The sequence below is a fragment of the Oncorhynchus gorbuscha genome, linkage group LG10 (assembly GCF_021184085.1).
Source record: "Oncorhynchus gorbuscha isolate QuinsamMale2020 ecotype Even-year linkage group LG10, OgorEven_v1.0, whole genome shotgun sequence".
NCBI lineage: Eukaryota > Metazoa > Chordata > Actinopteri > Salmoniformes > Salmonidae > Oncorhynchus > Oncorhynchus gorbuscha.
In genome coordinates, this window is record NC_060182.1 from 85,421,392 (window position 1) to 85,445,350 (window position 23,959).

The following is a 23,959-nucleotide window of genomic DNA, read 5'->3' on the forward strand; positions in this document are numbered from 1 at the left end:
GATGTAATTGCAGGGTACAATGAAATGATTAAGCTCCAAGCATCAATAATGCAGGTCAAGAGAAGTGAATGGGAAAATAATAATAACAACAATATTTACAATTGTAACAATGATGAATGAAGTGTCCATTGGGCAGTTGGGGCAGGGTAAATATCAGTTGGTTTGGGAGGGGGTGTAAAATATCCTTAGGAGGAGCAGCAGAGGGGGTAGGAAGTCTGAGGGACAGGAAGGTACAAGGGGAGCAGGTAGCTGACTTGTGGTGGCTATTTAGCTATGGTCTGGGGGTAGAAGTTATTGGTCAGTCTGACAGTTTTTGGAAGAGGGTAGAACAGGCCTTGGTTCGGGTGGCTGAGGTCCCTGATGATGTTCTTGGCCTTCCTGTCCGTCAGAGTTCCTACCTTCTCTCTGTAGGCCGTCTCGTCGTTGTTGGTAATCAGGCCTACTGACGTGTTGTCAGCAAAGTTGATGATGGAGTTGGAGAGATCAAATTAAGATAGTGTATCTGTATGTCCACAGCACATGTGTTAGTGCCAGTGGCTAACCCTCGGTTACTATAACAGCAGACAGAGCTGGCATGTAGGTTATGTTTAAATAGGGTCACTGACACTGTCTCGTTGGGCCACAGCCCCCTGTCCCATCTCCATCTTCCTTCCCTCACATTCACCATCTGGGCTCTGGCCTGAGTTGCATGCTTTTTGTATATACATACACCCCCCCCCCCCCACACACACACACACACCCACCAGCTAATTACAGCGCCAGTGCAGACATCTGTAAAGGCTGGCCCTTCTGATTCAGGAGGGGGGGGGGGGTTACATCAATGTTGCTCTGCCTGGTTACAGCCATGTTGATCTGCCTGGTTACAGCCATGTTGATATGTCTGATTACAGCCATGTTGTTCTGCCTGGTTACAGCCATGTTGATCTGCCTGGTTACAGCCATGTTGATCTGCCAGGTTACAGCCATGTTGATCTGCCTGGTTACAGCCATGTTGCTCTGCCTGGTTACAGCCATGTTGATCTGCCTGGTTACAGCCATGTTGATCTGCCTGGTTACAGCCATGTTGCTCTGTCTGGTTACAGCAATGTTGTTATGCCTGGTTACAGCCATGTTTACAGCCATGTTGATCTGCCTGGTTACAGCCATGTTGCTCTACATGGTTACAGCCATGTTGCCCTGACTGGTTACAGCCATGTTGATCTGGCTGGTTCCAGCCATGTTGCTCTGCCTGGTTACAGCCATGTTGATCTGCCTGGTTACAGCCATGTTGCTCTGCCTGGTTACAGCCATGTTGATCTGCCTGGTTACAGCCATGTTGCTCTGTCTGGTTACAGCAATGTTGTTATGCCTGGTTACAGCCATGTTTACAGCCATGTTGATCTGCCTGGTTACAGCCATGTTGCTCTACATGGTTACAGCCATATTGATCTGCCTGGTTACAGCCATGTTCTTCTGCCTGGTTACAGCCATGTTGCTCTGCCTGGTTACAGCCATATTGATCTGCCTGATTACAGCCATGTTGATCTGCCTGGTTACAGCCATATTGATCTGCCTGGTTTCAGTGTTTTACTCATATGGAGACTCCAATATCGCAGTAAAGCTGTCATAGAGGGAGCGGTCGTTAAACGGATATTGATGGACAAATTCAATATGGTGATATCAATGGCCATGATACCTCAGCTCTCACTCTGTGAGGATATGGGCATGTGAAGCTCCGTTGGTAGAGCATGGTGCTTGCAAAGTCAGGATAGTGGATTCGATTCCCGAGAAACGCCATACGTAAAATACGTGCACACGTAAGTTGCTTTGGATAAATGTGTCTGCTAAATGGCATATTTTATTATATTATTTCATCAAATTTCAGGTTGGATTCTGCTGCCACCTGCCACTAAACCATAAGTAGGTTTTTAGTAGAGACCTGGGGCTTTCCTGACAATGAGCACACAATCAAATGAAAATAAATGTGTCTAATGCTCACTAGGCTGTAGGATTGGCTAACCAGATGGACCTAATCACCATCATTATGTTGTTTTATTACCCAGGGTGACTGGGGCACTGGGTTAGTACAAATCCTGTTCCCTGCCATCCTGCCAAATCACCACCCTCCTTTTGGGAGGTACTAAACTGACACTGGGCTACTCGTACAGAACGATAGCAGCAACACCAGCTACATTTGCTTGCGTCCCAAATTACACACTATTTTCTATATAGTGCACTACCTTTGACCAGGGCCCATTATGTAGGGAATAGGGTGCAATACACTATCAACTAAAGGGTGACTAAACTATCACTGTTTAAGAACATCTCTCTCTGTCTTAGTCCCTCTGTCATCTCACAACATTTCAGTGATAGTGCGTAACACTTAACTAAAGATCTCCTCCACAGAAAGCAACAACGTAAGCAAGGTAGCCTAGTGGTTAGAGCGTTGGACTTGTAACCGAAAGGTTGCTAGATTGAATCCCTGAGCTGACAAGGTAAAGATCTGTCGTTCTGCCTCTGAACAAGGCAGTTAACCCACAGTTCCTAGGCTGTCATTGACAATACGAATTTGTTCTTAACTAACTTGCCTAGTGAAATAAAAAGGTCTTGTTTCACAGTCATTCTCTCAGGCAGAGACTGACTATTCACCTTTTGATACTGAGCCCAGATGAGTGAAGCCAAACTTTTGTACTATGCTGTCCTGTTTATTCAATCACCATGGTTACTGGAACATTGTTGAAAATAACGTATCAGGGCCAGCATAGTATGGGTCGGCCCTATAGTCTGAATGTGAACCAAGCTTGGCAACATATAAGGAAGTTGTTATGTAATAGGTAGTCAGTAAGGAATTAGTTGGCAACACTTTAAAGTAACTATCATGAATACACTATTGATAATGTATTTATAAATAAGTATTTCATTATGTGTAAACATTTACACACATTATAAGTATTCATTCATACACCCCAGGCGAACATAATTATAAAGTGTTACCAAACAGTTGTGTAATGGGTAGCACTAATATCCGATGGATGTTAAGTCATGAACTGTTATTTTGTGCTGAGGCTGGTGGGTCTGGCATATAACCTACTGTAGGTGACCTGTCCGAGATGAAGTAAGTGTTGACCTGCCGCCGGGACTCCTGGGCCCAGGCCACATGATTATCTGGTCAGCACGCTGCCGTGATGGCTCACTGGACCACTCAGAACACTCAGTCAATACATGCCTGTAGCTGGACCACAGCGGCAGAGACACACGCATGTTCACATCTACACATCTACACATGTTCACATCTACACATCTACACATGTTCACATCTACACATCTACACATCTACGCATGTTCACATCTACACATCTACACATCTACGCATGTTCACATCTACACATCTACACATCTACGCATGTTCACATCTACACATCTACACATGTTTACATCTACACATATACACATGTTCACATCTACACATCTACACATCTACACATGTTCACATCTACACATCTACACATCTACACATGTTCACATCTACACATGTTCACATCTACACATGTTCACATCTACGCATGTTCACATCTACACATGTTCACATCTACACATCTACACATCTACACATGTTCACATCTACACATCTACACATCTACACATCTACACATCTACACATCTACACATCTACACATCTTCACATCTACACATCTACACATGTTCACATCTACACATCTACACATCTACAGATCTTCACATCTACACATCTACACATGTTCACATCTACACATCTACGCATGTTCACATCTACACATCTACACATGTTCACATCTACACATCTACACATGTTCACATCTACACATCTACACACCTACGCATGTTCACATCTACACATCTACACATCTACACATGTTCACATCTACACATGTTCACATCTACACATCTACACATGTTCACATCTACACATCGACACATGTTCACATCTACACATGTTCACATCTACACATGTTCACATCTACACATCTACACATGTTCACATCTACACATGTTCACATCTACACATCTACGCATCTACACATCTACACATGTTCACATCTACACATCTACACATCTACGCATCTACACATCTACACATTTACACATCTACACATCTTCATTTGATCCGTTTCTCACTGCGGGAAAATAGTTCTGCAGCAACACGAAATGTGAATTATTATTTGGATGATAATTAATGGACATTTTTGAATGGGTTGATACATTTTCCGGGAAGGGCAAATCAAGTCTGACATTTTTAGGGGAAATTACAAACTTTTAAAACTTTTAAACCTTGAAAAGACAACATTTAAACACAGAGCTCAACCACAGATATCATTTATCCCAACTGGCCACATCGACATGAGTTCCCATGACAACCCCATCACCATGTCAGGCAGCACATGCTTCCCCCAATAGAACTACGGTTGGGATTCCAAATATCAATTCCTTTGAAACAGTTTGACTGCTTTTTGGATAGCAAACAGATTAGGCTCGTTGCAGGCTTGTTATTACATGTGTAACCACCAGATGTACAGCTGATCAGTGGCTCTGTGCTCTGGTTCTATGCCCTGGGGTGCAGGTTGCACGTGCAATGGCAAAGTACTAGAGAAGATCAAATGGGGCATCCTACTAGTATTGTGGCAGTCCTGATCTGACTGATGCTACGGGTTGTGTTCATTAGGCACCAAAGCAGACAAAAACAGACTGAAACATTGAGATTTTATCTGTACTTTACCAATAAGAAACGTTTGTTTTTTAGTTTTGACCCATTTTGCTACATTGAGGCCTAATGCACACAACCCTGGTCTGGCACATCCTCAGACTTGAGGTCCACAGTGTGTGTGTGTGTGTGTGTGTGTGTGTGTGTGTGGGTGTGTGTGTGTGTGTGTGTGTGTGTGTGTGTGTGTGTGTGTGTGTGTGTGTGTGTGTGTGTGTGTGTGTGTGTGTGTGTGTGTGTGTGTGTGTGTGTGTGTGTGTGTGTGTGTGTGTGTGTGTGTGTGTGTGTGTGTGTGTGTGTGTGTGTGTGTGTGTGTGTGTGTGTCTGTCAGTAGCCATTTGGCCGGTTACCATGATGTCATGGTAGTTAAACATGATATAGAGACCTTGAATAGTGAATAAGAACTGACAGAGCCAGGGAGCAAGAGGGAGAGAGAGAGAGGGAGAGGGGGAGAGGAGAGGGAGAGGGAGAGGGAGAGGGAGAGGGAGAGGGAGAGGGAGAGGGAGAGGGAGAGGGAGAGGGAGAGGGGGAGGGGGAGGGAGAGAGGGTAGAGAGAGAGCGAGAGAGAGGGGAGGGTACAGAGAGAGAGAGAGAGAGAGAGAGAGAGAGAGAGAGAGAGAGAGAGAGAGAGAGAGAGAGAGAGAGAGAGAGAGAGAGGGAGAGGGAGAGGGAGAGGGACGAAGAGGGACGGAGAGGGAGGAGAGGGAGGGTACAGAGAGAGAGAGAGAGAGGGAGGGAGAGGGAGGGTACAGAGAGAGAGGGAGGGAGGGAGGGAGGGAGGGTACAGAGAGAGAGAGAGAGAGAGAGAGAGAGAGAGAGAGAGAGAGAGAGAGAGAGAGAGAGAGAGATGGCAGGGCAGGGGGACAGAACATACAGTAATACAACAAGTACTGTACAGCACCTTCAGAGAATAGTCATACCCCTTGTTTTGTTGTGTTACAGCCTGCATTCATAATGGATTCAACATATCATTTCCCCACATCTACACACCTACAGCACATACAGCACCTACAGTAATGGCAAAGGGCATTTGGGCAAGAATGGCCACTTCACAGAGTTCCTTGGCTGAGATGGGAGAACCTGCCAGAAGGACAACATTTTCTATATCACTTTACAAATCTGGGTTTATGGGAGAGTGGCCAGATGGAAGCCACTCCTGTGAAAAAGGCACATGGCAGCACGCCTTGAGCTTGCAACAAGAAACGTGAAAGATTCTAAGAACATAAGGCAAAACATTATGTCGTCTGATGAGACAAAAATTTAGCGAAGCACAATGTCTGGAGAAAACCACCCATCTAAGTCAACCCCTACTGTGAAGCATGGTGGTGGCAGCATCATGCTATGGGGATGCTTTCCAGCAGCACGGACTGGGAGACTGGTAAGGATGGAGGAAACAGTGAATGGAGCCAAATACAGGCAAATCCTTGATGAGAACCTGCCTCAGAGTTCAAACAACCTTAGACTGGGGGCAAAGATTTACATTCCAACAGGACAATGACCCCAAACATACAGCCAAAGCAACGTTGGAATGGCTTCAGAACAAGAATGTGAAAGTTCTTGAGTGGCCCAGCCAAAGCCCAGACCTGAATCCCACTGAAAATCTTTGCAAAGAATTGAAGATTGCTGGTCCCCATCTAACTTAACTGATCTTGAGAAAATCTGCAAGGAAGAGTGGGAGAATATCCCCAAATTCAGATGTTCAAATCTGATCAGAAATACCGAAGAAGACTCAAAGCTGTAATGTCATTCTACAAAGTATTGACTCGGTGGTGTGAATACTTACGTACATTTGATATTTCTGGATTTCATTTTCAATTTTCATAAATGTACTAAAACATGTTTTCACTTTGTCATTATGGGGTATTGTGTGTAGATGGGTGAGAAAAATATATATTTAATCCATTTTGATTTATTTTTGTAACACAACAAAATGTGGAATAATCAGTCTAGGTTTCGGAATACTTTCTGAAAGCACTATATGTGTCATTGTCCTGGCTTGGGGACTTCAACTGGATCATGCAGTGTTAATACTCTAGTTATTTGTTTACCACTCTAGTGTACTGCATACAGTGCATTCAGAAAGTATTCACGTCGCCTGGCGGTTTCCACATGTTGTTGTGTTACAGCCTGAATTGAACATTACAAACAATACCCCACATAATGTCAAAGTGGAATTATGTTTGTAGACATGTTTACACATTGATACACAGCTGATATGTCTTGAGTCAATAGGTATTCAACCCTTTCTTATGACAGGACTAAATAAGTTCAGGAGTAAAAATGTACTTAACAAGTCACATAATAAGTTGCATGAACTCATTCTGTGTGCAATAATAGTGTTTGACATGATTTTATAATGACTACCTCGCCACACATACAATTATCTGAAAGGTCGAGCAGTGAATTTCAAACACAGATTCAACTACCAGGGAGGTTTTCCAGTGCCTCGCTAAGAAGGGAACCTGTTGGTAGATGGGTAAACATAAAAAAGCAGACATTGAATATCCCTTTGACTATGGTGAAGTTATTAATGACACTTTGGATGGGGTATCAATACACCCAGCCAATACAAAGACACAGGCGTCCTTCCTAACTGAGGCCAATGGTAACTTTAAAACAGTTACAGAGTTTAATGGCTGTGATAGGAGAAAACTGAGGATGGATCAACAACATTGCAGTTACTCCACAATACTAACAGAATTGACAGAGTGACAAGAATGAATCCTGTACAGAATAAACATTTGTGAAAACATGCATTCTGTTTGCAAAAAGGCACTAAAATAAAACTGAAATCAACTTTATGTCCTCTATACAAAGCCTTTCATTTGGGGAAAACCCAACATCACTGAGTACCATTTTCATATTTTCAAGCATGGTGGTGGCTGCATCATGTTATAGGTATGCTTGTCATCAGCAAGGACTAAGGAGTTTTTGGGGGCTAGGGGGGATAAATGGAAACGGAATAGAGCTAAGCACAGGCAAAATCCTAGAGGACAATCTGGTTAAATGATCAACAACCAACTTAACAGAGCTTGAAGAATTGTTAAAAGAATAATGTGCAAATATTGTACAATCCGGGGGTACAAAGCTCTTAGAGACTTACCCAGAAAGACACACAGCTGTAATCTCTGCCAAAGGTGAAAGTTACATGCATTGCCTCAGGGTGTGAATACTTATGTAAATTAAATATTTCTGTATTTCATTTTCAATACATTTGCAAAAAAAGTTCTAAAACATGTTTTCACTTGGTCAATATGGGGTATTGAGTGTAGATGGGTGATAAATAAAATACATTTAATACATTCTGAATTCAGGCTGTATCACGACAAATGTGGAATAAGTCAAGGGGTATGAATACTTTCTGAAGGCTCTGCACATGGGAATGCTTATTCTACCCCTGGTTCATTACTGTACCTTTTCAAAGATATATTTTTCTCACCGTGTCCGTTCATGTATTCATCCAGTGGGTGGGAGGTGGGAAGTAGTGGGATCATTTCTAGAGGAGGGAAATTTAGTTACATCTGAGTTACCCGAGGACCAGGCCGGCGGAATGATAAAAGACACAGGCTATACAATTACCAATTAGCCGATATATTGCATCAGAGCAATAGTGTGGCTACCTTCTCTTCCTAAGCAGTAAGGGTCTGTCATTAGATGTTCCATTTAGGGGGTCAAACTGACATTGATATTCTCTCTCTCTCTCTCAGGCCTCCCGGATGGCGCAGTGGTTAATGGTGCTGTACTGCAGCGCCAGCTGTGCCACCAGAGACTCTAGGTTCGCGCCCAGGCTCTGTCGTAACCGCCGCGACCGGGAGGTCCGTGGGGCGATGCACAATTGGCCAAGCGTCGTCCGGGGGTTAGGGAGTGTTTGGCCGGTAGGAAAATCCTTGTCTCATCGCACACCAGCGACTCCTGTGGCACAGTGCGCGCGAACCAAGGTCGCCAGGTGCACAGTGTTTCCTCCGACACATTGGTTCGGCTGGCTTCCGGGTTGATGGCGTTGTGTTAAGAAGCAATGCGGCTTGGTTGGGTTGTGTATCGGAGGACGCATGACCTTCAACCTTCGTCCCTCCTGAGCCCGTACGGGAGTTGTAGAGATGAGACAAGATCATAGCTACTAACAATTGGATACCAAAATGTTTTTTTAAAATATATTCTCTCTCTCAATTCAATTCAAGAGGCTTTATGGGCATGGGAAACATATTGGCAATGGAAAATAAAAGTGAAATAATCAATAAAAAGTGAACAGTAAATATTACATTCACACAAGTTCCAAAATAATAAATATGACTATATACAGTGTTGTAACATGTGCACATCTCTCAAGTAGATGTCGGAGCTAGGGTCAGCCGGGTATTACAGCTGGTTAATGAACCAGTCAAACAGGCTTCATGTAATCATTATGAAATCATCTTCTCTGCCTTAATGACTCCAAGTTCAGCCTGTATGAGCTCAGGTTTAGATGTCAAGTGTAGAGAGGACACTTATAGGCCTATCTTTAGCGCACATGTCTGAATAAATGTCCACGCTGAACCTGATTGATAGGAAAATGATAGGAAGGTTCATAATATCACAGCTTTTCTCCTTCACCAGGTCGACCCTCCAACCTCTGTCCTCTCTCCCACCATTTCTTTCTCTTCCTATCTCACTGATGGGATCATCACAATCAATATGCATACCCCTCTTCTCCTCTGTTGATCTTTCTCTCACTTTCTCCTACCTGCTCACCATTTACCCAGCATTCTTCTCTCTCTGACAACCTCACAATAGCTGTCTTCTACACTTTCCTCTCACTGTTTCTTCCTTTTTATCTCTCTCCCTCATCATAACCTTCATCAATCTCGCCAATCCCTCTTTCATCATCATGCTTATTTTTCATCACCTCACTCATCAACGCAGCAATATTTCTCCCACAGGGCCAATCTTACTCTAACTTCACACACACACACACACACACACACACACACACACACACACACACACACACACACACACACACACACACACACACACACACACACACACACACACACACACACACACACACACACACACACACACACACACACACACACACACACACACACACACACACACACACACACACACACACACACACACAGAGAGACCCACACACACACTCTCTTCTTGTCTTTCTTTCTCTCTCTTTCTCTGCTCGTGTCTGTCAGTCAGTGAAAGAGCTGTCACTGAGATATCCCCGCCTCCCCTTTCCCCAGGAACAGACAGACAGACAGACAGGCAGGCAGGGACAGCGGTGTCACGCTGAGATAAAGAATCGCCTGACGTGAGCAGACTCCAAAACGTCCTGCTCAGCCGCCAAACTTTCTCCCCTCTCCCCTATCTCCTTTCCCCCCTCTCTTCACTCCCCTCGCTCCTCCCCCTCCTCTCATGTCTCCTCTCTCCTCTCTCCTCCTCTCTCCCTCTGTAAGCTTAGGTCTTACAGTAGATACAGTGTGAGTGATTGTTTTCTAGGTTTAACCTCCTCACATCCTGTCATGATTCCATAACATACCAGACAAGGAGAGAGAGTCACTGGAGAGACAGTGGCATTACAATGGGGAATTTAAATTACACGCTGTCTGCATATTAATGTCATTCAGATTGATTTCTGTGGAGAGCGAGCCCTAGCACCCTGAAAAGCAGTGCTTCTAATAAAGACCAATAAGTCGAAAAGTCAATGCCTTTAACCTAGATAAATACTTTTTTTACAGCTTGACATGTGAGAGCTGTGCCTTCCCCCCAGTCAGTCGACACTGGCCAGAAATGTACACGTCCTTCAGGTGGTTCATTACAGGAAAGATATCGCCTCTCCCAGACCTCCTCCTGAGAAATGTCCAGTTAAAAGCCTCTAGACGTTTAACTTTCCCTGTCTTTCAGCTTCGTACCGGTGGGGGAGGCTGCCTACAGGGCTCCACAGGGCTGAGGCTGATAGACGAGGGGGTGTTACACTTCTTCAGTTGCCTGTGGGCCTGCGTACAGTCATGTTCCACTGCTGAGAACAAGCAGATTGGATATATTATATCTCACAGTTGGAAGACTGAGGACACGGCACCTCACCATCTCCCTGCTGCTCAACTAGAAAGATATAAAAATGAGAGGAGAGGAGAAGGGAGGGGCAGAGAGGAGAGGGAAAGGAAGGGAGGGGCAGAGAGGAGAGTAGAGGAGAGGAGAGTGGTTGTCGAGAAGTGGTTGTAGAGACAATTGCTGTAGAGAGAGTGGTTGTAGAGAGTGGTTGTAGAGAGAATAGCTATAGAGAGATTAGCTGTAGAGAGAATGTTTATAAATAAAGTGGTTGTAGAGAGTGGTTGTATAGAGTGGTTGTAGAGAGAGGTTGTAGAGAGTGGTTGTAGAGTGTGGTTGTAGAGAGTTGTTGTAGAGAGTGGTTGTAGAGAGTGGTTGTAGAGAGTGGATGTAGAGTGGTTGTAAAGTGGTTGGAGAGTGGTTGTAGAGGGTGGTTGTGGAGTGGTTGGAGAGTGGTTGTAGAGAGTACTTGTGGAGTGGTTGTAGTGTGGTTGTACAGAGTGGTTGTAGAGAGTGGTTGTAAAGCTGTTATAGAGCGGTTGTAGAGCGGTTGTAGAGAGTGGTTGTAGAGTGATTGTAGATTGGTTGTAGAGTGGTTGTAGAGTGGTTGTAGAGAGTGGTTGTAGAAAGTAATTGTAGAGTGGTTGTAGAGAGGTTGTGGAGAGGTTGTAGAGAGTGGTTGTAGAGAGGTTGTAGAAAGTGGTTGTAGAGTGGTTGTAGAGTGGTTACAGAGTGGTTGTAGAGAGTGGTTGTAGAGAGTGGTTGTAGAGAGTGGTTGTAGAGAGAGTACTTGTAAAGTGGTTGTAGAGAGAGTGGTTGTAGAGTGGTTACAGAGTGGTTGTAGAGAGTGGTTGTAGAGAGTGGTTGTAGAGAGAGTGGTTGTAGAGAAAGTACTTGTAAAGTGGTTGTAGAGAGAGTGGTTGTAGAGTGGTTACAGAGTGGTTGTAGAGAGAGGTTGTAGAGAGTGGGTACAGAGTGGTTGTAGAGAGTGGTTGTAGAGAGAGTACTTGTAAAGTGGTTGTAGAGAGAGTGGTTGTAGAGTGGTTACAGAGTGGTTGTAGAGAGTGGTTGTAGAGTGGTTGTAGAGAGTGGTTGCAGAGAGTGGTTGTAGAGAGAGTACTTGTAAAGTGGTTGTAGAGAGAGTGGTTGTAGAGAGTGATTACAGAGTGGTTGTAGAGAGAGTACTTGTAAAGTGGTTGTAGAGAGAGTGGTTGTAGAGAGTGGTTGTAGAGAGAGTGGTTGTAGAGAGTGGTTACAGAGAGTGGTTGTAGAGAGAGTACTTGTAAAGTGGTTGTAGAGAGTGGTTGTAGAGAGTGGTTGTAGAGAGAGTACTTGTAAAGTGGTTGTAGAGAGAGTGGTTACAGAGTGGTTGTAGAGAGTGGTTGTAGAGAGTGGTTGTAGAGAGTGGTTGTAGAGAGTGGTTGTAGAGAGTGGTGGAAATTAACTATATTCTGGTAATCTGACCAATGGAATATATGTGGTACTTAATGAATATGATGTCAGTTCGGTTGTCATCTGAGACATTCTCATCAATGATCAGATGACATAAACTCTACAGTGGAAAGTCTACACATCAGAGTTATCGATTCACATGGAATTGTTGTTCAATTGAAATGTTTGAATATGAAATTATTTGTGATGGGATGAAATGTCAGGACCCGGTTACAAACCCGGTTCTCCTGGAGTGAGAAACAGTCACTAAACCAACTGAGCCACGCATAGTCAGCAGAACCCAGAAGATGAGGCAGACACAGCAGTACTTGAGACGGTGTATTTAATGAAGTAAAAGTGAAGTTCTTCAGGAAAACATGTAACTCCACAACCTCAAAAAGGAATTCCACAAGAACAAAGGTAATCCTCCAAGACAAAAGATAAATCCACAAGGTTGAAGGTATAGCGAAAAAGCCTCAAAAGATACTTAAAAACAAACAAACAAGAACAAAAACCAGAATTCCACAAGAGAGTCCACCGGGATCAACAAGAGTTCACAGAGTACTAGGGCTGGGTGCTAACATACAAACACAGAGCCAAGAACTGAGTAAAACAAAGGGTTTAAATACAATCAGGGGAAACGAGGCACAGGTGCAAATACAATGGGGATCAAGGGAAAGAAAAAGGTCAAAAGGCACAATGGGGGCATCTAGTGACCAAAAACCGAACAACCCTGGCCAAATCCTGACAGAAATGTGATTTTAGCTTCTAAAATGTGAGATTTGGGTTTTCATAAACAGGCTGCTCAATCAGTGGCCCGCCCCTGTGAAGGGACATGGGCTATAAAACTTTTCAAACACGCCCTCTCCCTTCCTATATAAGCCCTTGACGACAATATAACCTCCTGTTCCGAAAATGTGAGGACGACGGTCCAAAGTCAGAATGGTTCAGATAATAACTACAGAACGAAGCCAACATCAGCGTGAGCTTGGTGCGAATGGTATGAACTTTGAACTTTTATTCACTACAGAAGTGATACCTCTAGCCGTTAAGTTAGCAACAGCAGATGCAACGCGGTTAGGTAGGAACAGACAGAGTATGCCGTCTATCACCCAACGACGTTACTACAACTTATCCAATTGACAACCAGAGACATTCTTCAAAGAACTCGGTTTGGCAACACGGCTTTCCATCTACTACCAACCTACAGAAGCACAGCTCAGAGTAAATATTGATTGCATTTTCCTTTTCCAAATGGGCGGTAATTTAGAATGCATCAGATACTGTATTTACGATAGCACAGCTTCTCCTGTGTCCCTAACTCTTCCCGCTCTTTCACTCAAACCCAGCCCCTTTTCTTTTGTGTAACCAGCTGTCATATCTGTTCCGCCCGCTAGGACGTTTTCCTTTATGACGTAATTTGTAATCAAGTTATGATTTAATTATGTGTATGTGTAATTCTGTGTGATTAGTTTTGGTATTTAGTAAATAAATAATTAAACTCAATTTTGTATTGCAGATTCAAATTGTTAGCCAGGGTTCGTGCAGAAAACCAAGAATTTACAACTTTCAGATCAGACTGAATTAAGATGACGATTGATATTGACTGCTATTGATGTAAAATATTACGAGATCTTCAAGAGTTTATTCGGAAGATAACAGCTCTATAAATATTATTTTGTGGTGCCCGACTCTCTAGTTAATTACATTTATGTAACGACCTTTGGTGGAAGAAGGTGAGGACCAAGATGCAGCGTGGTATAGGTTCATCATTATTTTCATAAACTGAACACTAAATACAACAAGGAACAAAAGAAACAACCGAAACGGCTCCATCAGGTGCAGAACAGACTAAACAGAAAATAACTACCCACAACCCATAGTGGGAAAACAGGCTACCTATATCGTTCTCAATCAGAGACAACGACAGACAGCTGTCCCTGATTGAGAACCATACCAGGCCAAAAACAAAGAAATACAAAAACGTAGAAAAAGAACATAGAACGCCCACTTAGCCACACCCTGGCCTAACCAAAATAGAGAATAAAAGCCTCTATGGCCAGGGCATGACAATTTACATGATTAGCTCAATCAGGTGATATTAATTACTTAGATAAATTATTTTATAGAAAAACATGTCATATCAGTTAATCTGGCATAGCCAAAGCCACAACACTGTTAATGTGCCATCATCTCCCTGCAGACAACACAAGACTAATCACTCATTACTCATTTATATCTGGGGTTTCTTCATCCCACTTTCATATCTGTATTTAAAATATCCTCTCCTCCCTCTCTCCTGTCATCATCTCCTCTGTGTCTGGTGCTTCCTATTCCCTCTCTCAGCAGGAAAAGCCTGGCTCTCACACACACACACACACACACACACACACACACACACACACACACACACACACACACACACACACACACACACACACACACACACACACACACACACACACACACACACACACACACACACACACACACACACACACACGCGCACATAAACACTCCCACACACCACATGCACACACACCACACGCACACACGCAGATATACACAGATATACACAGATACACACACACGCAGCCTGTCACAGCATGGCACAGCAGGGATCCTGCCACTTATGGTGTACTTGTCGTGTTCTCTTCATTCCAAGGGTAAACAGCAGCATTTAAAACAAGTTAAAAGGTTTAGAGACCCTAATTTACAACCGTGGGAAGACAATTCATTATTTGTGTGGAATTTGTTATTGTAAAGGAAGGACAACTAGTTTAGGGATACAGCTTCGTTAGTTAGCTAGATGTTTTGTCAGTAAGACACAGATGATGAGATTAATTTACTTTATTGATAAGGCATACACACATCCCAAATGGCACCCTGTTCCTTGTTTTAGTGCACTACTTTTGACCTGGGCACATGGGGCCCTATGTGTTATGCAGGTGAATGAGGACCCAAAAGCCACTTGGCGAAACAGAGTTTTTAATCCAGTAAAGTTACTATACAAACAAAAAGGCATAATACTACTCGTAATGACGAGAACAGACTGAGACTTGATCAAGAACTGCAGGTTGCCTCGGAAGGCACTTGAACCTAGCAGACCCAGACACCTGCTCACCACGCAGCATCTGAGGGAAACACGACACGACAGGGCAATACATAGACACAGCACGGTGAACAATAGATAAGGATCCGACAGGGCAGGAAACGGAAAACAAGGAGAGAAATAGGGACTCTAATCAGGGAAAAGGATCGAACAGGTGTGGGAAGACTAAATGATGATTAGGGGAATAGGAACAGCTGGAAGCAGGAACGGAACGATAGAGAGAAGAGAGAGCGAGCTAGAGAGTGAGAGAGGGAGGGGGAGAGAGAGGGATAGGAAAGAGGGAAAGAACCTAATAAGACCAGCAGAGGGAAACGAATAGAAGGGGAAGCACAGGGACAAGACATGATAATCAATGACAAAACATGACACTATGTGGAGAATAGGGTGCTATTTGGGACACACCTAGGCATCACTGTAGCACTAGGGGACAATCATCTGTCTGTCTCAACACTGAGTTGCTCACACAGCAGGCTGCTATGCCAAGCCTTACAACACCTTGCCAAATGTTTTACTACTTACCATGATGACCTGACTTCTACAAACTGAACTGTGCGTGTGTGTGTGCATGCGCGTGTGTGTGTGTGTGTGTGTGTGTGTGTGTGTGTGTGTGTGTGTGTGTGTGTGTGTGTGTGTGTGTGTGTGTGTGTGTGTGTGTGTGTGTGTGTGTGTGTGTGTGTGTGTGTGTGTGTGTGTGTGTGTGTGTGTGTGTGTGTGTGTGTGTGTGTAGTGTTTAGTGTTTATCAAAGTGATTTTCACAGCTTTGTTTGGAGCTAGTTCTTGGCATGTTCTCCCTCCTTTCTTCCTCCATCTCTCCATCTCCCTTCCCCTCTATTCCTCCAGCCCCTCTTCTGGCGTCAGTCACAAAGTCACTGCCAGCCGTAGTGTAGCAGCCAAACAGACCTGGCCATGTTAATTATCTGGCCATAAGACCGTGTCCAGAATCCTCATAAGTGACTTACTTGCCTTTTGACTGGAACAGTTCCCTAAAAACAACTTTGACAGGAACAGTTCCCTGGGGTCCTTTTGACAGGAACAGTCCCAAAACAATCCTTTTGACAGGAACAGTTCCCAAAACAATCCTTGACAGGAACAGTCTCCCTAAACAATCCTTTTGGACAGGAACAGTTCCCTAAAACAATCATTTTGACAGGAACAGTTCCCAAAACAACCTTTGACAGGAACAGTTCTCTAAAACAATTTTTTTGACAGGAACAGTTCCTTAAACAATCCTTTGACTGGAACAGTTTCCTAAAACAACTTTTGACAGGAACAGTTCTCAAAAACAATCCTTTGACAGGAAACAGTTCCCTAAAACAACTTGGACAGAAACAGCTCCCTAAAACAATCATTTTGACTGGAACAGTTCCCTAAAACAATGGGGTTCAGAGGGTAGTGGTAGTGTACAGGACTCAGAGGGTAATGGTAGTATACAGGACTCAGAGGGTAATGGTAGTGTACAGGGCTCAGAGGGTAATGGTAGTACAGGACTCAGAGGCTAATGGTAGTGTACAGGGCTCAGAGGGTAATGGTAGTGTAAAGGGCTCAGAGGGTAATTTTCAGTGTACAGGACTCAGAGTCTATTGGTGTGTACAGGGCTTAGAGGGTAATGGTTGTGTACAAGACTCAGAGGGTAATGGTCGTGTACAGGACTCAGAGGGTAGTGGTAGTGTACAGGGCTCAGAGGGTAGTGGTAGTGTACAGGGCTCAGAGGGTAATGGTAGTGTGTACAGGGCTTAGAGGGTAATGGTTGTGTTCAGGACTCAGAGGGTAATGGTAGTGTACAGGACTCAGAGGGTAGTGGTAGTGTACAGGGCTCAGAGGGTAGAGGTAGTGTACAGGGCTCAGAGGGTAAATGGTAGTGTACAGGGCTTAGAGGGTAATGGTTGTGTTCAGGACTCAGAGGGTAATGGTAGTGTACAGGACTCAGAGGGTAATGGTTGTGTACAGGGTTTAGAGCAGTGGTTCTTAACCTTGTTGGAGGTACTGAACCCCACCAGTTTCATATGCACATTCACCGAACCCTTAATTGGAAAATAAATTATGATTTTTTCAAATTCAAAAACATAGGTATATATTTTACTGGTGCACAAAATGAACCGTATGTAACATCACTGTGTTCAAAGAACAAAATCATCAAAACATGAATTTCACACAAAAACAAAAACATAATAATGAATATTTACTGCAAATCAGTGTGACTTCTGCTGTTGCCTTTCAGAGACCAGTTCAGAAATGCGCGGCTTCACCTTGGCAAGTGCTACTCTCATGTCCTTTTCGCAACAAAGTCTGTTCCTTTTCTTCGTTTATGTCCAGCATCCTCAAAGGATTGCTCGCAAGGATATGTTGTAACAAACGGTATGAAAATCTCAGGAGCTTTCTTAGCAATAACAGGGTACGTTACCATTTGTTGACACCAAAATGTTGAAAGCGTTGTTGTTCTAAAGAGTTGCTGTTGAACCTGGCTCTGCTGAATTTCAATGATTTCATCGAGGTATTCATCATTGACATCTGTTGTCTCAACACTAAACGTGAATGGCTGTCTCACCCATGCTGGATATGACTCTCTTTGTAGGGAAGTATCCGTCGAGAGACTTTGGAAGCTCATCTAAGTGTGTGACCATTGCTTGCTTCAGTTCCGCAGGTACAGAAATGTCTCCGATTCCAGATACATCTTCGATCTTACTTACACAGTCGTCCAGCAGGGGAAAGTTTGCGAAGTTATCGTTCTCTGTTCATCGTTTCCATAACGGTAGCTTTTTGAAAAGCCTTCAGGTTTTCCTCCACTTCGATGATGTTGACTCCACCGCCCTGCATCTTTTGATTGAGATGATTGAGAGCTGCGAAGATATCAGCCATGTACGCTAAAATGAGAATGAACTCATTTTTGTAGCAATCTGCATGACAATGTTGGTGCTTTTGCAAAAACAGGGCTAATTCCACATGCACGGCATAAACACGATTCAGCACCTGTCCCCGGGACACCACCGATCATTACAATGGTACAGAAGTACTCGAATTCAGAGCCCATTTCTTTACACAGCTCACTGAAGATGCGGTGCCTCAGAGCACTAGTTGGCACATAGTTCACACATTCCACTACAATATTTAATACTTCTGCCAGTTTTGGAGGCAAGGTTTTTGTTGCCAACGCATGCCTGTGCTGAATCCAATGCGTAACAATGATGTGTGGTACATCGGCTTTCACTAGCGCACCAAAACCAGACTTTCTTCCCAGCATTATTGAGCTCCGTCCAAACAAACTGCAGAAACCCACGAAAGATTGTTGTCTTTGAAGAAGTCATCCACAAGTTTCTTTCACATCGGCTGCCTTAGTTGTTGTTGTAAGAGGCAAAAATAAACAAAATCTTCCTTTATCACGTCGTCTTTCACATAGTGCACGAATAGAGCAAGCTGGCTTAGATTGGAAACGCCTGTGGTCTCGTCGAGTTGAAGGCAGAATTTTGCCGGGCTTGAAATCAGATCTGCAACTACTTGAGCCAAGATGTCTTTGCTCATGTCTTCTATTCTGTCGCTGATGGTGTCATTTGAAAGAGGAATTTGGGATAACTTAACTTCAGCCTCTTTGCTCAGCATGATATATTCACCATTTTCAACACAGCTGGTTTTATGAGTGTTTCACCAATGGTGTGTGGTTTGCCCTGCTTTGCGATCAGGTAAGCAACTTCCATATGATGCTGTCAGTTTGTTGATGGGTACAAAGCCGAGAACAGGCAGAGTAGCTTTTACATCGAATCTGGCTCTCTTCACCTTGAATTCAGCGAGCGTTGTGTTCTTGTATTTTCCATCTCCATGCAGCTTAAGTGTTCTTAGTTTTGCTGGTCCTAGACTAGAATTACTCAACTTGGCATTGCAAATCATGCAGTTAGGACGCTGACTCCCATCACGTTCCGTTATACATGTGAATCCATATTGTACATATTCGTCCGACCACTTTCTTTTTTTGCTCGACATAGTAAGTATGAAGGGATTCAAATATTAAGAAAGAAATCACAAGACATACCATCACGACAGTCACAAGTAGACTACTGGGCACAACAAATTCCCTGCAGCACAGATAGGCCAGCGTTGTATGTGATCACCTGCAGCCAATGATGGCCAAGCAGGGCGTGTCATCACAAATCATATGAGTCGGATGTGTGTCTTGACCTCCACCGAACCCCTGAGACTGACTCACCGAACCCCTGGGGTTCGATCGAACCAGGTTAAGAACCACTGGTTTAGAGGGCAATGTCATATGAGGCCTGTCAGCTAGATCTGTCCTGGCTGAACTCTTCTGGACCACCAAAGCTCCCCAGCCTCCCTTTGTCATATTGGATCTTATTTACATGGTGGCCATGACTGTTGAGTAGCAGGAGACAGAGGTCAGTGTATTCAGTCGTGGCCAAATGTTTTGAGAATGACACAAATATTAATTTTCACAAAATCTACTGCCTCAGTTCATATGAAGGAATATGCATATACTCCAGAATGTTATGAAGAGTGATCAGATGAATTGCAACTAATTGCAAAGTCCCTCTTTTCCATGCAAATGAACCTAATCCCCCAAAAACATTTCCACTGCATTTCAGCCCTGCCACAAAAAGGACCAGCTGACATCATGTCAGTGATTCTCGTTAACACAGGTGTGAGTGTTGACGTGACAAGGCTGGAGATCACGCTGTCATGCTGATTGAGTTCAAAATGCAGACTGGAAGCTTCAAAAGGAGGGTGGTGAATGGAATCATTGTTCTTCCTCTGTCAACCATGGTTACCTGCAAGGAAACACATGCCATCATCATTGCGTTGCACAAAAAGGGCTTCACAGGCAAGGATATTGCTGCCAGTAAGATTGCACCTAAATCAACCATTTATTGGATCATCAAGAACTTCAAGGAGAGCGGTTCAATTGTTATGAAGAAGGCTTCAGGGCGCCCAAGAAAGTCCAATAAGCGCCAGGACCATCTCCTAAAATTGATTCAGCTGCGGGATCGAAGAAACACCAGTACAGAGCTTGCTCAGGAATGGCAGCAGGCAGGTGTGAGTGCATCTGCACACACAGTGAGGCAAAGACTTTTGGAGGATGGCCTGGTTTCAAGAAGGGGGGCAAAGAAGCCACTTCTCTCCCGGATAAACATCAGAGACAGACTGATATTCTGCAAAAGGTAAAGCGATTGGACTGCTGAGGACTGGGGTAAAGTCATCCCCTTTCTGATTGTTTGGGGCATCCAGAAAAAGCTTGTCCGGAGAAGGCAAGGTGAGCGCTACCACCAGTCCTGTGTCATGCCAACAGTAAAGCATCCTGAGACCATTCATGTGTGGAGTTACTTTTCAGCCAAGGGAGTGGGCTCACTCACAATTTTGCCTAAGAACACAGCCATGAATAAAGAATGGTACCAACACATTCTCCGAGAGCAATTTCTCCCAACCATCCAGGGACAGTTTGGTGATGAACAATGCCTGGTGATGAACAATGCCAGCATGATGGAGCACCTTGCCATAAGGAAAAAGTTATTAGTAAGTGGCTCGGGGAACAAAAATCAATATTTTGGGTCCATCCCCAGGAAACTCCCCAGACCTTAATCCCATTGAGAACTTGCGGTCAATCCTCAAGAAGCGGGTGGACAAACAAAACCCCACAAATTCTGACAAACTCCAAGCATTGATTATGCAAGAATGGGCTGCTATCAGTCAGGATGTGGCCCAGAAGTTAATTGACAGCATGCCAGGGCGGATTGCAGAGGTCTTGAAAAAGAAGGGTCAACACTGCAAATATTGATTCTTTGCATCAACTTCATGTAATTGTCAATAAAAGCCTTTGACACTTATGAAATGCTTGTAATTATACTTCAGTATTCCATAGTAACATCTGACAAAAATATCTGAAGCAGTAAACTTTGTGAAAATTAATATTTGTGTCATTCTCAAAACTTTTTGGCCACAACTGTAGTGCTTAGAGATTGGCTGCAGTCTTTACAAAAACAGCTCCCACAGCCTCTGTCTGTAATAATAGCCACACTATCCATCTGTATCTGGCCTCACAGAAGTCTGACTGACCACAGTTCCTCTGCCTCGGTCCGTAGGAGTTATAATAACTATTCTATGTCATTCTATGTCTATGTCTCAGCCTCCCTCTGTCATAGCGGGACTGGCCAGCTGCAGAGCCACTGGATCAATTGTTCTCAACCGTTTTTGGTTACTGTAATCCTAATCACGTTTTTGGTTACTGTAATCCTAATCACGTTTTTTTGGCTACTGTAATCCTAATCACGTTTTTTGGCTACTGTAATCCTAATCACATTTTTTTGACTACTGTAATCCTAATCACGTTTGTGGCTACTGTAATCCTAATCACGTTTTGGTTACTGTAATCCTAATCACATTTTTGGTTACTGTAATCCTAATCACGTTTTTGGTTACTGTAATCCTAATCACGTTTTTGGTTACTGTAATCCTAATCACGTTTTTGGCTACTGTAATCCTAATCACGTTATTGACTAGTGGACCAAAGTGCAGCGTGGTACGTGTTCAAGATATTTATTTAAATCTGAACACTAGAACAAAAAATAACAAAGTGAGAAACGAACAGTTCAGTAAGGTAACTAAGACTACACAGATAACAACTACCCACAAACCCAGGTGGGAAAAAGGCTACCTAAGTATGATTCTCAATCAGAGACAACGATAGACAGCTGCCTCTGATTGAGAATCTGTAACGGCGTTCTTCGTTTGTCGAAAGAGAGTCGGACCGAAATGCAGAGTGGTGGTTACTCATGTCTTTAATGAAACTGATGACGGTACATGAAATAACTTAATAAATATACAAAACAACAAAACGAAACGTGAAAACCTATACAGCCTGTCTGGTGAACACTAACACAGAGACAGGAACAATCACCCACAAAATACACAGTGAAACCCAGGCTACCTAAATACGGTTCCCCTATCAGAGACAACAAGAATCACCTGACTCTGATTGAGAACCGCCTCAGGCATCCAAGCCTAAACTAGACACACCCCTAATCAACCACAATCCCAATGCCTACAAAAACCCCAATACGACAACACAATAAACCCATGTCACACCCTGGCCTGAACAAATATATAACGAAAACACAAAATACAATGACCAAGGCGTGACAGAACCCCCTAAGGTGCAGACTCCCAGACGCACCTCACAACCATAGGGAGGGTCCGGGTGGGCGTCTGTCCATGGTGGTGGTTCCGGCTCGGGACGGGGACCCCACTCCATTAATGTCATAGTTCCTCCCCTTCGCATCCTGGGATAATCCACCCTCGCCGCCGATCATGGCCTAATAGTCCTCACCCAGAACCCCACTGAACTGAGGGGCAGCTCGGGACTGAGGGACAGCTCGGGACTGAGGGGCAGCTCGGGACTGAGGCAGCTCGGGACTGAGGGGCAGCTCGGGACTGAGGGGCAGCTCGGGACTGAGGGTCAGCCCTGAGGGCAGCCCAGTACTGAGAGAAAGCCCAGTACTGAGAGGAAGCCCAGTACTGAGAGGAAGCTCAGGCAGGTAGTAGGTGCCGGTAGATCCTGGCTGGCTGGCGGATCTGGAAGATTCTGGTTGACTGGCAGATCTGGAAGAGACTGGTTGACTGGCAGATCTGGAAGAATCTGGTTGACTGGCAGATCTAGCTGCTCTATGCAGACTGACAGCACTGGCTGCTCCATGCAGACTGGCAGCTCTGGCTGCATCATGCAGACTGACAGCTCTGGCTGCTCCATGCAGGCTGACAGCTCCTTGCAGACTGGCAGCTCCTTGCAGACTGGCAGCTCCTTCTAGACTGGCAGCTCCTTGCAGACTGACAGCTCTTTGCAGACTGGCAGCTCTGGCTGCTTCATGCAGACTGACAGCTCTGGCTGCTTCATACAGACTGACAGCTCTGGCTGCTTCATGCAGACTGAAAGCTCAGGCTGCTTCATGCAGACTGGCAGCTCAGGCTGCTTCATGCAGACTGGCAAGTCAGGCTGCTCCGAACAGGCAGGAGGCTCCAGCAGCGCTGTAGAGGAGGAAGGCTCTGATAGCGCTGAACAGACAGGAGACTCCAGCAGCGCTGTAGAAGAGGAAGGCTCTGATAGCGCTGAACAGACAGGAGACTGCGGCAGCGCAGGAGAGGCGAGGCACACTGTAGGCCTGATGCGTGGTGCTGGCACTGGTGGTACTGGGCCGAGGACACGCACAGGAAGCCTGGTGCGGGGAGCTGCTACCGGAGGACTGGTGTGTGGAGGTGGCTCTGGATAGACCGGACCGTGCAGGCGCACTGGAGCTCTTGAGCACCGAGCCTGCCCAACCTTACCTGGCTCGATGCCCACTCTAGCCCGGCCAATAGGAAGAGCTGGTATGAAACACACCGGGCTATGCACCCGCACTGGAAACACTGTGCGCTCCATAGCATAACACGGTGCCTGCCCGGTCTCTAGCCCCTGGTAAGCACAGGGGAGTTTACGCAGGTCTCCTACCTGGCATAGCCATACTCCCTGTAAGCCCCCTGAGCCCCCACCCAATAAACTTTTGGGGCTGCTTTTCGGGCTTCCTTGCCAACCGTGTTCCCTCATATCGTCGGCTCCTATCTCCTGCTGCCTCTGCTCTCCTAAGTGCCTCCACCTGTTCCCATGGGAGGCGATCTCTTCCTGCCAGTAT

The 23,959-nt window shown here is 44.7% G+C and overlaps 1 pseudogene; it reads right to left on the minus strand.

Annotated features, from left to right (window-relative positions):
- Window positions 1-3,914: 3,914 nt before the first annotated feature.
- Window positions 3,915-23,959, minus strand: part of LOC124046962 — a 69,382-nt pseudogene continuing 49,337 nt past the window's right edge.